Source organism: Bos grunniens, chromosome 13, assembly GCF_055505025.1.
Source record: "Bos grunniens cultivar Pamir isolate PY7600 chromosome 13, Bosgru_T2T1.0, whole genome shotgun sequence".
Classification (NCBI taxonomy): domain Eukaryota; kingdom Metazoa; phylum Chordata; class Mammalia; order Artiodactyla; family Bovidae; genus Bos; species Bos grunniens.
The window spans coordinates 59,340,432-59,355,527 of NC_141177.1; the positions used below are offsets into that span (position 1 = coordinate 59,340,432).

The following is a 15,096-nucleotide window of genomic DNA, read 5'->3' on the forward strand; positions in this document are numbered from 1 at the left end:
TCAGATTGGACCCTGCTAGAGGTTTGAGCCTATTTTTGTTGCAGAGAAAAGGGCATCCCACTATCCACTGGCCCCCCAGAGAGGCTGGGAAGCACAGAGCTCATAAGTATAGGCTCCAAAGCCTGGCTGCCTGGATTCCAGCTGCTCTGCCACTGACTAGCTGTTTGGGCAAGTTAGCTAACATCCATGAGCCTCCATGCCTGCATATACAAGAAGAAATTATTAATATAACACTACTACCTCAGGACTTCCCTGGTGGTCCAGCGGTTAAGACTTTACCTTCCAATGCAGAGGTTTCAGGTTCAGAGTCTGTTCAGGGAGCTAAGATGCTATGAGATTTGAGGTCAAAAAACTAAACATAAAAAACAGAAGCAATATTGTAAAAAATTCAATACAGACTTTAAAAATGGTCCACATTTTTAAAACATCTTAAAAAAAACACAACTACCTCATCGGGTTATTGTGAGGATTAAGTGAGTTAACAAATACAAACACCTACTCAGCACTGGGCACAGAGTAGTGTTTGTCTGACTTTATTTATTTGCTCATTTATTTATTTAGCAGCAGTAGGTTTGTTGGGCTTCCCTGGTGGCTCAGATGGTGAAGAATCTACCTTCAATGCAGGAGACCTGGGTTCGATTCCTGGGTTGGGAAGATCCCCTGGAGAAGGGACCGGCAACCCATGCCAGTATTCTTGCCTGGAGAATTCCGTGGATGGAGGAACCTGGAGGGCTACAGCCCATGGGGTCACAAAGAGCCGGACATGACTGAGTGACTAACACAAAGCAGGTTTGTAGGCTCAGTAAACATTGGTGGAGTGGATGGGAATGTATCATTAAGTACACATAGGAGTCATTAGTCAAGTAGGAGTCATTCCTCTTGGCTTCACCCACCTCTATGTGATCTCCTGGATTTATAGTGGACCAATATCAACAAGGGCTTCCCGGGTGGCTCAGTGATCAAGAATCTGCCTGCCAATTCAGGAGATGCATGTTTGATCCCTGGGTCTGGAAGATTCCCTGGAGAAGGAAATGGCAACCCACTCTAGTATTCTTGCCTGGAGAAGCCCATGGACAGAGGAACATGGCAGGCTACAGTCCATAGGGTCAGAAAAAGCTGGACATGACTGAGAAACTAAGCAATAAGAACAACAGCAAACATCAACAAATCTATCACCCAACATGGAGATTGACTCACCACAGACACTGGAAGAAGCACTGGATCTCTATTCAGCTGTTCTCACAGCTGTGGGAGGCAGTTTGGATTAGGCCTGGTGACAGTGTCTTGCTAATGCTTTTGGTTATGAGTTGGGGGAGCTGGAAAAGTGGTCCATTCACAGAGGATGCCCCCACAGCAAAGCCTGGGAAGGCATGGAGCAGGATGCCAGCCCTTAGCTGGGGGCGTTCACGCAGGCCCATCTCTGCTGCTTCTCTTTTGCATTGTCCTCCCCAGAGACACTGGTTAGCTGAACAAATACCAGGGCCTGGAAGGCAGGAATAGGGCAAGAGCTGGAATTCCTTTCTTACTCCTCTATCCTCACCAGCCCTGCAGAGAGAAGCCAGACACCTTTCCTTACCTGCAAGGAAAAACTAGCCAGGCTTGTTACAGAAAGCTGTCACTTTGTAATCCACCCCTGCCTCTGTAATCAATGGCTCGTATTTATAGACTTTTCCTTCTTCATAACTAAAGGACGCTTTCCATACCCAGGAGTTTGATTTTCCTGGGGAGGGTCCTATTACTGGACCTCTCTCATTTCTGCAGATCCATACTTCTCGAAGGCTTCACAAGTTAATTATAACTTTTAAAAATATATACTTACTTTTGGCCGCTCTGCATCTGCTGCACGAGGGCTACTCTTTAGTTGCAGTGCATGGGCTTCTCATCGCTGTGGTTTCTCTTGTTGCGGAGCAGCGGCTCTAGAGTGCAGGCTCAGTAGCTGTGGTGCACCAGCTTACTTGCCCAAAGGCATGTGGGGTCTTCCCTGACCAAGGATTGAACCCAGGTCCCCTGCATTGGAAGGCAGATTGTTATACACTGGGCCACTAGGGAAGTCCAATTACAACTTTTTTTCCCCCGATCTTGTGACCATGTGTAGATGATAATTGTTTTTTTAGACATATTTATTTACTTGGCTGCACTGGGTTTTAGTTGTGGCATGTGGGATCTTTAGTTGTGGCATGTGAACTCTTGGCATGCGGAATCTAGTTCCCTGACCAGGGATCGAACATGAGCACCCTGCATAGGGGGCAAGGAGTCATTAGCCACTGGGAACATGGTCTAGTCGTTAGACCATCAGGGAAGTCCCTGGAGATGATAATCTTTTTTTTTTTTTCAGGTAAGCCTGAAATATATTTTTAAATTTTGAAGATAAAACTCTATGACTAATTTGATATTCATATATATCTAAAATATACATTTAGTGATATTTTATAGTAATGTGTTTTTTTTTTTAATTTTATTTTATTTTTAAACTTTACAATATTGTATTGGTTTTGCCAAATATTGAAATGAATCCGCCACAGGTATACATGTGTTCCCCATCCTGAACCCTCCTCCCTCCTCCCTCCCCATACCATCCCTCTGGGTCGTCCCAGTGCACCAGCCCAAAGCATCCAGTATCGTGCATCAAACCTAGACTGGTGACTCGTTTCATACATGATAGTATACATGTTTCAGTGCTATTCTCCCAAATCTTCCCACCCTCACCCTCTCCCACAGAGTCCATAAGACTGTTCTATACATCAGTGTCTCTTTTGCTGTCTCGTATACAGGGTTATTGTTACCATCTTTCTAAATTGCATATATATGTGTTAGTATACTGTATTGGTGTTTTTCTTTCTGGCTTACTTCGCTCCAGTTTCATCCATGGAGATGATAATCTTAAAAAACACTGACAACAAAGGGTGAGCATATTCTGGTCCACCTGAATGGCCACCCGAAAACTTAGCCCTACCTTGAACTTGAAGTCTGAACCTGAATTTATATTTAAGACTGTGGTGTGTGCTTTATGTTCTAAGTTGCTTCAGTCATGTCCGACTCTTTGCAACACCATGGACTATAGCCCACCAGGTTCCTCTGTCCATGGCATTTTCCAGGCAAGAATATGGGAGTGAACTGCCATTTCCTCCTCCAAGGGAAGACTGTGGTGGGGCCAGTCTGTTTTAATTGCTCTGGCCTAAAGAAGATATACAGACGTTGTGCTGTGCCAAGAAACCAAATAACTACAAAACAAGCTAGATAAACAAAGCTATCACGGTAGTTTAATTAAACTGGTGGAGAAATAAATGAGACCCATAGTGGGCTGAAGATTGGGACCAACATCATGTCAGCTTTGTAAGGGGCAAATGTCATTACAAATAGGTCATATCACATTAAATTAAAGTTAATTAGAATTTTATGGACTTGAAGATTTAAAATTATTTTAATGTGTTTAGTTTTGTAGTTATATATGAAAAACACACATAAAGGGTTTATACCAATATTATGTCTGCAAATATTTAAGCAATTCTGTTTAAATCTTTTATTGAAATAGTTTACAATGTTGTGCTTGTTTCAGGTGTACATACAGCAAAGTGATGTATATATAGATATATACATTCATTTTTTACATTCTCTTCCATTGTAGAAGAGAATCCAGAAGAAGTATCCACTATTAGAAGATACTGAGTATAGTTCCATGTGCTATACAGTAGGACCTTGTTGGTTATCTATTTTATACATAGTAGTGTGTATATTTTAACTCCAAATTCCTAATCAGTCCATCCTCCCCTTTCCCCTTTGGTTACCATAAGTTTGTTTTCTGTTTCTCTGAGTCTATTTCTATTTTGTAAGTAAGTTCATCTGTATCATTTTTTTTAGATTCCACATATAAGTGATATCATACATTTGTCTTTGGCTTACTTCAATTAGTATGATAATCTCCAGGTCCATTCATGTTGTTGCAAATGGCACTATCTCATTCTTTTTTATGGCTGAGTAGTACTCCATTGTGTATATATACACATCTTCTTTATCCTTCACCGATTTCATTTTAATGATCATTTAAGCTGACATGCAGGACTCATGAACACTCTTCTTGTTGTTGATTTGCTTTATTTGTCTATGGAAAGTGTGGGGATTATATATAAGGACATATATGCATCTATGTGTTATATAAATGTGTATACACACATATAAATGCATACATATATTCGGAGTCAAGTTTGAGGAATACTGTTCTACGTGATTATCAAATACATGTTTGACTTCAGGTGAGGGATTAAACGGCAGAGAGGAAAGGGGGCAGGGAGTAAAGTAAAAAGGACATGGAGCAGAATTAGAAAGGGAAAGAGACAGGAGGAAGAGTCTGACAGTTTGGAAGAGGAAGTATTTGAAATATTTTTGCGTGGGGATGGACAGGCGTGAACATTTGACTCACATAGTTCTGAGTTCAAATTCAAGTATCTGCTCTACTTCTTCCAGTTGTGTTTTACTGTATATGTTATTTAAACTTGCTGAGCTTTATTTCATTGGCTATAGATATGGGAAGAAATAATATCTACCTTAAGGATTGCTGTGGGAAGTGATGTATGTAAAATATCTGATACAAAGTAGGCACTCAGAAAATGCCAGTTTCATTCTGTTTCCCTCTATACTCAGTGGGTTAACCAATAGGTTTTTTTCCTTCCCCCCTCAAGCTTTATAAAAATATAATTGACATATAACATCATAATGTGTTCAGTGTGATTATCTGATATATGCATATATTGCAAAATGTTTACCTAAATAAGGTGAGTTAACACATCCTGTTGTTTTTGCTATTATAGTGGGAACATTAATACTCTGTTCTTGTACCAACTTTCAAGTATACCTTACAGTATTGAATACGTTTTTATTAAATGTCTATAAAGTACAAGAGGAAATGATGTGAATAAGAGGTAATATCATAGGCATTAGAAAAAACCTGAAAGGTTCTATACCATTGGTAGCTTTCATCTTGAGCCCCAATTGTCTGTATAAAGGAATCATTTAAAAAGTTCAGCTCAGTTCAGTTCAGTTCAGTCGCTCAGTTGTGTCCGACTCTTTGCGACCCCATGAATTGCAGCACGCCAGGCCTCCCTGTCCATCACCAACTCCCAGAGTTCACTCAAACTCACATCCATCGAGTCGGTGATGCCATCCAGCCATCTCATCCTCTGTCGTCCCCTTTTCCTCCTGCCCCCAATCCCTCCCAGCATCAGAGTCTTTTCCAATGAGTCAACTCTTTGCATGAGGTGGCCAAAGTACTGGAGTTTTAGCTTTAGCATCATTCCTTCCAAAGAACACCCAGGACTGATCTCCTTTTTATTTTTACCACAAACCTTGCATTATTCTGGATAAAGTTCTGGCTTCTGTAACAAATATATAAAGACAATATAACATTTTTGTCTTTCTAGTAAAAGTCCAAGCATAAGCAATCTGAAGTTTATATGAGGGCTAAATGCCTAGGGGGTAGGATCAAACTTCCTTGTAATTTGTTGCTCTATCTTCCTGAAACATGGCTTCAAACCCTGAGTCCAAAATGGCTGCTCCAGCTCCTGCCATTATGTCTGCATCCCAGCCAGCAAGAAGAAGGAAACAGAAAGGGTATGTGCCTTTCAAGATCATGGCCTGAACGTTGCATATAGCACTGCAGTTCACATTCAGTTGGCCTGAGCCATCACATGGCCACATCTAGCTACAAGGGAAGGTGACAAATGTGGTCTTGAGTTCAGTGACCATATTCCCAGTTAGTACTTGGGATGTTAGCAAATAAGGAGAGAGAAGTATTCTGTGTGTCCATGGAGGGGGGAGGATTAGCACACGCCTGCAGCAAACCAGGCTTCCCTGTCCTTTACTGTCTCTGGAGTTTACTCAAACTCATGCCCATTGAGTCTGTAACACCTTATCATTACCAGTTTTGATTATCCACTCTACCAGTGAATTTATCTATTTATGTATAGAAAATCACATAGAAATAAGACTGTATTAATACACTGTGCTAGTGGTAAACAACTTGCCTGCAAGTGCAGGAGACGTGAGATGTGAGTTCGAACCCTGGGTCAGGAAGGTCCCCTCTAGGAGGGCATGGCAACCCACTCCAATATTCTTGCTTTAGAGAATCCTACCGACAGAGGAACCTGGCAAGCTATGGTCCATGGGGTCCAAGAGTTGGACATGACTAAAGCAATGTAGCATGCACACATTACATTTGTAAACATGCCCCATACCAAGAGAAATTTTAGGAAGATGAGTATAACTATGTTGCTGCTACTGCTAAGTCACTTCAGTTGTGTCTGACTCTGTGCGACCCCATAGACACAGCCCACCAGGCTCCCCCATTCCTGGGATTCTCCAGGCAAGAACACTGGAGTGGGTTGCCATTTCCTTCTCCAATGCATGAAAGTGAAAAGTGAAAGTGAAGTCACTGTCCGACCCTCAGGGATCCCATGGACTGCAGCCTTCCAGGCTCCTCTGTCCATGGGATTTTCCAGGCAAGAGTACTGGAGTGGGGTGCCATTGCCTTCTCCTATAACTATATTAGGTATTCTAAATGTTTTCCTGTATCCCAATGGAACATCTTGTTCACTTTAGAGAGTCTTAGTCTATATGCGCCAATCACTTACACTTTTTCAAGCTGAATTGTCATGTCATGTTAAAAGCATACAAAGTTAAAAGCCACATGGAAATACTGAGAAAATGTAAAGGCACCCTATTTTAAGGCTTAATTCATTGATCTCTTTGAGAAAGATGTTTTATGCATCAACTATGTTCAGTCATTGTGTTAAATGTTGGGGATCAGAGAGACTCTGTGCCTTAACACAGGACAGGGGTCCCAAACCTCCAGGATCTAATGTCTGATGATATGAGATGGAGCTGATGTAATAGTGATAAAGTGCACAATAAATGTTATGCACTTGAATCGTCCTGAAGCCATCCTCCCCACGCCCTCAGTCCATGGGACAATTGTCTTCCATGAAACTGGTCCCAGGTGCCAAGGTTGGGGACGACTGCCTTAATGCATTCTTAGGGTAGTAAGAGAGAGGGGAGAGAGTATTATAAACCAGCGTAGTAAGGGCTATTGTTGAGGTTTAAAGGCTCAGCATGAGGGTGAGGGGTTGCGGGGGGCGGGGGTGGTTCATAAAGGGAGCAGTATTGAGTTAGTTGAGTCTTGAGTGAGTCTGACCACAAGAAGAGGAGCAGAAGTATGTCCCTAGGAAGCTGAATAGGTTGATGAAAACAGAAGGCCTGCAATAGCATGGTTTCCTGTGGTTTAAGGATGTGTTTGCCAGCAAATCTGCGGGATGCTATAGACCCCACTGCAAGCAAGCCAGGGTCAGCACCTCTTAATGGTCCTTTACCCATCTCCTTTCTTGGTCCTGCCTCCATCCACATTTCCATGCCAGGCATGGTGTGGCCTTATGGTGATCACATCTATGCCCCACCAAGACCCATGTCCTCAGAGAATGCCCAGTGCATTCCTTTTTGCCCCTTTAAAAGCCAATTACTTCTGGGTCATCCATCTCAGTCAGAGGTCACTAAAGTGTAAACAACATACAGCTACCAGATAGTCATCTCTCTGGCATTTTATTAGTGCCCTTGAAAGGTAATGCCATCCACCGCAGGGCTGAGTTCTTACCATGTAGCCTATTGCAGTCACTGTTTGGGTGATAGTCACAGACTGCCTCAAGAACCTTGAATCTCACCTTTATGTAGCCTTCAGCCAGCCTTGGAAACCCATTTCCCAGCATTTACCTTATGGTAGAACTGCAGTCCATGGCATCGCTAAGAGTTGGATACAACTGAGCGACTTCACTTTCACTTTTCACTTTCATGCATTGGGGAAGGAAATGGCAACCCACTCCAGTGTTCTTGCCTGGAGAATCCCAGGGACGGGGGAGTCTGGTGGGCTGCCGTCTATGGGGTCACACAGAGTCGGACACGACTGAAGCGACTTAGCAGCAGCAGCAGCAGAATGTCTTCCTGCTTTTTCGTCTCCCTTGTATTTTTTTCAGACATTTGGAACTACCAGACCAGAGTACAAACCCACTCTAAAAATCCAAGATGGAGCTAGGAAAATGCGCAGAGACTGCTAAGAGTGTTGAGATGTCCTGGGGGAAGCTAAGCTCTGCACTCCGGTATCCATTTTATGACTTTTCCCTGCCCTGATTTAGAGTGATGTGAGAGATTTCTGTTGTCATTGACCTTATGGGTCCCCAGTCCTTAAGGAACACTTTTCCTCTTCAGCCAGGCAGGTGTGAGCAGAGAAGGGAAGGTGTGGAAGGATGATATTATGCTTTCTGGGTGCTTTGCAGTAAGAATTAATCCAAAAAGCTTCCATTGTAAGACATCCCCTCCAGAATAGGACATCCCGTTCCATTGTAGGATGTCCCCCTCTGTCCATGGGAGCTGGACAGACAAGCCACAGGCCTCTGTCTTCTTCCAGGTGGGTCATAAGCTTGTATTTCCCTCTATTCATTGAGATAAGACGTGGCCATGTAATTTGCTGGGGTTAGTAAAAGATGAGTGAAAATGCCATGTCACTTCCAGGAGGAAGCTCTTCTTTTCCTTCATGTTCAATAATGAAATTTTATTGTTGTGATTTCCCTGGTACTTAAAAAATAGTAGTAGTAGTGATAATATTTGGGCTTCCCTGGTGACTCATCTGGTAAAGAATCCGCCTGTAATGTGGGAAACCTGGATTTGATCCCTGGGTTGGGAAGATCCCCTGGAGAAGGGAGCGGCTACCCACTCCAGTATTCTGGCCTGGAGAATTCCATGGACTGTATAGTCCATGGGTCACAAAGAGTCAGACACGACTGAGTGACTTTCACTTCTATTAGTAGTGATCCAAGTAAATTTTGAACACATTATATTCAGACCCAGGGCAAAAAGAACTATAAATAAATTCTAAACTGCTTTCGTAGGTCTAATTTTCACAGTGGTATAAGTTAGCAATGTTAAAACAACTTTCTATGTGATCTAGGAGTGAATAAATGAGTAAATATATTGAGAATAATGAGAACTGGGTTTTTCATTGTTAGAGAAGAAGTTGTAAATGTGGAAAGGAGAAAGACTAGAAGGTATAGATAGAGACATGTGGATACAGATATAAACGTAGAAGTACTTGTATATGTATATGTACATTCTTTTTGTTTTCTCCTAGCTCTGTCTGCTAAAAGGGTCCTTGTAGCAGAGAACACATTTTGTTCTTAGATCTTGGTTTCTAAAAACCATTCTCCACTTACAGGTTCCAGAGATCCTTAGAGAAATGGCTGATTCCAGGCAGGGGCAGACCAGGAGGAAGCTTTTTTTTTTTAATTAATTTATTTACTCTTGGCTGTGCTGGGTTTTCATTGCTGCACGAGGGCAGCAAGAACCTAGTATAGCCAATAAATAAATAAATAATAAAATACAAACATATGTAAATTACAATATTTTATATATACATATATAAGAATGAGATAAAAATACAGATGACAGTCCTAATATTTTCCACCAGGGAAACTCCCAGGAAGAAGCTTTAAGAGCCTGTGTACTATTTGGCTCTGTTGCTTCTCTTTTCCATAAGGATGGCAGAAACACAGCTTAAGGCCAAGCATCCGTCATCCTGGGACCTTAAATGACTAGTGATGAACAGGGTCCCCCTGCAAACTCGAATAGAACAGGGAACCTGGACTAGAAATAAACTTCTGTTTTGTGAGGCCACTGAGATTTGGGGGGTTGGCTACTCCAGCATAAATTGGCTTATCTGATGTACCTGTGTCAGTTTTAAATCTCTTGGTTTCAGGTCATGGAAATCAACATGAACTAAGAAACATTAAAAGGGAGCTATAATATGGGATTCAGGGTATGTCCTAGAATCCATGAACAGGAATGTAGCTAGGCCTCAGGAAGGCAGTAGTACCGGGAGTCTTGGAGACTGAAAATTCTCCTCCATATCAATATGAATAGAAACCCATAATTTTAGCTGGGCACATGGACACTCAGAATAAAAACCACATTTTCTAATCATTCTTGCAGCTCAGTGTAGGGATGAAACTGGCTTTGGGGTATAAGTGATATTCACCTCTGGGGCTCTTTGAAGAGGAAGGACATGTCCCACTTTGCTACTTTCTCTCTTCCTACTGGTTGGAATGCCAACACAATGGCAGGAGTTGGAGCAGCCATTTTCAACCATTAGTAGAAAGCTACATATTTAGAATGGAAAAGTAACTAGCTAAAGGAGTCTGAGTCTCCTATATCATTTAGATCCCACATAAAGGCTGGAGTACCTATTCAGTTTTGTTTTAGTTTTGTGAGAGGGAAATAAATTATCTAGTTTAAACCACTATATATTTCAACTCTTTTGTAGGGCAGTCTAACTTGTATATTAGTTAGCACACCATGATCTGGAAAGATGCTGGGACATTCCCTCTACTTTCTTTGTGCTTCTTTGTGTTCCCCTCTGTGTCCCTGCTTCATTCTTTTCTTTTTCTATGGATCAGTTTTTCTCTGCTTTCCAATCTCTTTATAGAAAACATGGCTTCTCCCAAGAAGTACCATGCTTATTTACAGAACAAACATTGAAGACCAATTCTGTGCTGAGAACTGTGATAAGCAGTAGTCACAGAACAGTAAATAGAACAGATCCTTTTTTCATGGTGCTTACAGACTAGAGGGAACAGAGAGTAGAGGTTGAAATAAACACAAAGCAAAGACAGAGAATGACTATCATGGCATTCGGAAATATAAAAGAACTTTGTTAAGGATCAAGTAAAGAAAGATATAAGAATGGAATCGTAGGCAGGGTCTAGATGAAGGAAGTTTCTAAGCCGTGTTAAGGATACTGGCATAAAATATGGACCAGATATTTCCAGAGTGTAGAAGTAGTTCCACTGGGGTTTTGGAAGAAAATATCTGAACTGTCGTCTGTATTTTTATCCCATTCTTATATCTATATTATATTTTATTATTCATTTATTGGCTGCACTGGGTCCTCGTTGCTGAGCAGGGTTTCCTCTAGTTGCAGCAAGAGGGGGCTACTCTCTGGTTGCAATGTGCAGTTTCTCGTTGTGGTGACTTCTCTTATTGTGGAGCCCAGGCTCTAGCGCTCATGGGCTTCAGTAGTTGTGGCACACGGGCTTAGTTGTTCTGAGGCATGTGGGATCTTCCCAGACCAGGGATCTAACCTGCGTCTCTTGCATTGCAAGACAGATTCTTAACCACTGGACCACCAGGGAAGCAGTATCTCATTCTTTTAAAATCTGTTGGTCTGATTCTTTATGATGTATGTAATCAATTGGTACAGTAGCACATGTTTATAATTTATATGTAATTAATCAGGGAAGAGTTAGAAGCTGGAGGCAGCACGATCAAGTTTGCCACTTAAAAACGATACAGAAGCTGCAGGATTAGAAAATAGATTGAAGCAAAGCAAGATTATAGGCAGGGAGTCTGATCAGAAAGCTGCAGAAGAACAGCTGAGAGATTATGAAGACTTGAACTAGGTAGTGGTTGAGCAGATTGCAGAAATGGTTTGCAAATAGAATTTTAGGACCTGGTGTCTTATTGACTGTGGGCTTGGAGGAGACAGAGAAACAAAAGATGGTACTGAGGATTCTGCTGTTGGTATCAGGATGAACGGTGGGCCTATTTACGGCAGTTTTAGGTATGACGAGGTCAAAAAGTGACCTTAAACGGGGGGCCATGGAAGTTCCTGGTGAAAATGACTAAATGAGTGAAAGTTCCAGAATGAGTGTGGGCCAGATGCAGTGTGCTGAGGACCAAATAAAGGTGAGGGAATAGAAACCTCCTCCTTTGGATAACTTATTCAAGAAGTTTAGTTGTGACCGTGATGATAGAACAGCGGTAATTTTTTGTTTATTTGTTTTTCAGATGGGAAAGGCTTTCTTTCACCTTGTAAGGAATCTATTCCTTCCCCTTCATTCTCTCAAACTATTCTTTTCAGACACACACCCTTCTTCATCCTCTTCACCATTCCTTGTCCAATTTCTCTTACTTTAAGAAAAAAGCACTCAGTCATATTCAGAGGTTAATTTTAATCAGAGGTGACATGTAAAAATAATGATGATGATGATGGAGCTGTAGAAGGAAGACGTTTCCAGATAGTATTAGATAATGAAGCAAGGCAGACAACCTCTGAAACGTTTGGGAGTATCTGGAGGCTTCCTACAGACACACCTAAGATTTCTGTCTGCTCATTCTCTTTTTCTAGTTGGGTCTGAAAATCATTAAATCATTTGTTATTTTTTTATTTTTTATTTTTTTATTTTTATTTTTTTGTTGTTGTTATTTTTTTAAAAAAATTGTCTTGCTTAATATCCTGGCAGTGGTGTTTGGGTTGTCTTGCGGTACTATTTTTCTTTATTAGAATTTTGGCCCCGTGAAGGCTTAAGGACCGACTTAGGTAGGTAGTAAACTCCATTAACAATCTCCTCCCCAAGGGAAAAAGCATTTCCAGGTGTTCCTTTATAGAAGCCAATTCTCTGCTTGCCGGGTCTTGCAGGGGCAGAGGGGCCCACGAGGTTACCTACTGAGGGTAAGGTCTTCCTTGGTTTCCTCTGGATCGGAAGTGACTCTGGCGCTGGGGAGAGGCCTCAGGCCCATCTGTGCACAGGAAGATAGACAGGGAGACGATGGACCGAAATGGGGAAAGTTCGAATTAAATCCGGGCAGGCGCCTGGGGGCCCAAGTGGCCCAAGCAGCAGGCAAAATGCCTCTTCCTTGCCCGGCCTAGCGCCGGCCTCCACTGGGAAGTTTCAGTCTCCTATGACCTCTCTGTGCCCTCAGCCTTGAAACTGGGTCGGGGCTGGGCAGAGGCTCAAAGCCTCCCCCGACCCCCCTCTCCATCAGATGCAGCCCATAAATAACGTACTGTAGGCTCTGCTCGACCCCCCACCCCCACCCCGGCTGCTTTCTCTACCACCCCCAACCCCCAGGACCTGGGTCTTCGCCCCAGGCCGGCTGTTCTCGCCGCAGAAGAGAAAGAGCGAAATTGCGCGAGCCGCTGCAGCGGCGCGGCCTGGCGCCTCTCCCCGGCCCTCCCCGGCGTCCTGCCTCCTCCGGGGCGTTTGTATAGTGGACACCTGCAGCACGGGCGGCCGCCGGGGCTTCCCGACACAAGGCGCTGGTACCTGAGCCCTTGACTGGTAATGTACCATAAACGGCTCCTTTCAGGCCCTTTCAGAGCTGGAGCGCGGAGGTCAGCGTGTCTACAAACCCCTCTGTGTCCGCCCCGTCTCCCGGACCCCGGGTGCCCGGGCCTCCAGCCGCAGAGCCCGCCGGCCCGTGGGAATCGCAACACTTGTGCCACGGCTCGACCGGCAGGGCGGGCGGGGGAGGGAGACCACCCGCCCTCCCCGGGCCCGGCCTCCCCCGCCCGCCCCGCGCTCGTTCACAGGGCGCAGTGAGTGGAACGAATGGGTGCTGGCGTCCTCGGACGCTCGCGGAAACCAAATGATGAGGCGGGAGGGGCCCCCGCCTCGCGGCCGATGCCTACTCCCCCCTCGAAAGGTACCGGATGCCCGCCTGGACTGGGCCTCCCTCCGTCCCCCTCCGCTGCCGGCGTGCGCGGCCTGCAGCCAGAGGCCGGGCTCCCAGGGGCGCGATCCCATTAGGGGCGTTAGAGGGGAGTGGTGGTACCTGTGGCTCTGGTGACCTAGAGTATGCGACCCAGGCCGAGGCTGTCCGCAGACCTGCGTATTCGAGGCCAGCTTGGGCGCCGGAGGCGCTGTTGCCAAGGTCACTGGCCGTGGAGACGAGGCAGCCATTCGTCATCTCCCAGGGCAACTTTGCGCCCTTTTAGCGCACGCGGCGCTGAGACGCAAAGGTGGATAAAGGGGAAAGTGTCTCTAGTGTTTCCTCAAAACATCGTCCCGATATTCTCCCGAAATGGGGTGAGGGGATGTCATGGAGAGGACATGTCATGGAGAGGACACCCCCTCGCAAGACAGTTAGGACCAACCAAGTTTCCATCTCCCTGGCTGGCAATGGGGACAGAGAGGCGAGAAGACATCGCAGGCGCCCGAAAACTGCTCGCGTCCGGGATCCGCGGGGGTCGCTGGCCAAGGCCACTCAAGTCCGGCGAGCGAGCCTTCGGCCAGCTGGAGAGCCGGCCCGGGAGGCAGGTGGGCGGACGGCGGCGGCGCGGGAGGGAGCGCACGGCCAGAGGCCAGTGCTCAGGCGCGGGGCGCCCCCTCCCGGGGCCGCAGGAACCCCGGGGTTACCTGGGGAGCCGGGCTTTGTCGGCCCCGCTGGCTGTCGGCGGCCCCAGAACTAATTAAACGTCTCTTTTGGCGGAGGGAAGGCTCGCGTCCGGCGGGGGTGGGGGCAGCCCGTGGGCACGGGAATAATCAGCGCCATTCTTGCGCTTCCACAAAACCCGCGGCGCAGCTAGAAGTGAACAGCGGCCGCCTGAATGGCAGTTTCAAAAGGCGACACCTGCAAGCGCGGCCGGTTGTGAATTGAATGGAGTCAAACGCGGCGCCCGCTCGTACCTGAGCCGCGAGCTATTAGTGTCAGGCGCGCCCGGGCGCCGGGCAGGGAAGCGCGCGGCCAGGCCGCCCGCGCTGAATGCGACAAGCTGCGGCGCGGCCGCTCCATGGGAATGTCGCCACTTGTGCCGCTCGCGGTCGGGAGGGGGTGCGCCGCCCTTTCAGAGACAGACACAATTAGGCAAAATGCTCAATGAACATTATAAATGATGTGCGATCGCTCTGCAGATTGCCTGGCAAATCAAATTATATGGTCGCTCGCGGGCGATTTCCATGTGCTTTAAAAACTTAAACAGGTATTCGCTGATTTAAAAAAAAAAAAAGCCGACTCAGGGATTCCGGAAAATACGACTGAAGGCCTCGGTGTTGAATATTCACACGTCCCCTTTGTTAGAGATTGACTTCACAATGGGCTTGGGGAGGGGGCGCGTTTGCATGAGACACATTTTTTACTGTCTTACATACTGCAGAGGACGGCACCAGAAGTTCGCATTTATTACAACTCACAATTACAGTGGGACCCTCTTTTTCTTTTAAGACTAAAATTCTTATAATGAATGGCTTGAAAGCTACAGTCATTCTAATCAGATGGGCAAAACATTCT

At 45.2% G+C, this 15,096-nt stretch overlaps 1 long non-coding RNA gene across 1 annotated transcript; it reads right to left on the minus strand.

Annotated features, from left to right (window-relative positions):
- Positions 1 to 12,023: 12,023 nt before the first annotated feature.
- On the minus strand, positions 12,024 to 14,583 carry LOC147361064 (uncharacterized). Its single transcript, XR_015139699.1, has 2 exons — positions 13,642 to 14,583; positions 12,024 to 12,606 (listed from the first exon to the last, which is right to left on the minus strand). It is a non-coding gene; the product is annotated as an uncharacterized LOC147361064 (long non-coding RNA).
- Between the last annotated feature and the right edge of the window lie 513 nt (positions 14,584 to 15,096).